Here is a 694-nt window from a genome sequence, read left to right on the forward strand (position 1 = left end):
GCCCCTCCCCGGCTGCGGCAGAGCTGCCGCTGACCCCGAATCCTCGTGGTTTGGGTCCTGGCGCCCAGCCGGGGTGTTTGTGGTAGCGGGTCTTGGTGGGCTGTCACGTAACAGGAGGGCTGGCGGGTGTCTCGTGCCCTCTGAAGGGCAGAAAGCACCGGTCTGCACTGGAAAAGAGTATTTCCTCAGGGTTTGGTTTGGGTAAAACCCAGCAAAATCCTTGCATCTAACCCAGAAAGGGATTTTTCTGCCGTATTTCCCATGCAGCCTGCGCCGCAGGCAAGCCCGAGGTGCGGCACGGGCAGCCCGAGCAAGGGCTGCTGCTGCGTCTCCGCGTGACAGATTAGTGAGAGTTTTTGCTTTGCTTTCTTTTTCCTGTTTTCTTTTTGGCAGGGGGAAGCTGCGTTGCAGAACTTTCAGAAAAGCTGTGCAATCTGGAAACGAACCGGCAAAGTCCCACCGGCAACTGGTGCTACTGAGAAGCCTGGAGCTGGTGCTGCCAGTCAGGTTGGAGCTGCGGTACGGGCTTCGTGGTCAGCCAGCAGGACTTACCAATATCTAACTGTGGTTATTGAGGGCTCCCTGGATGTCCACCCCAGCTACTCGGGGTTGTAGCATTCCCGAAAGGCGCTCGCAGGCTCCCGGTTAAGGTGCTGGTGGTGCGACTTGCCCGGCCCGTGGCGGCTGCCTGGAG

Source organism: Phaethon lepturus, unplaced genomic scaffold, assembly GCF_000687285.1.
Source record: "Phaethon lepturus isolate BGI_N335 unplaced genomic scaffold, ASM68728v1 scaffold21326, whole genome shotgun sequence".
NCBI lineage: Eukaryota > Metazoa > Chordata > Aves > Phaethontiformes > Phaethontidae > Phaethon > Phaethon lepturus.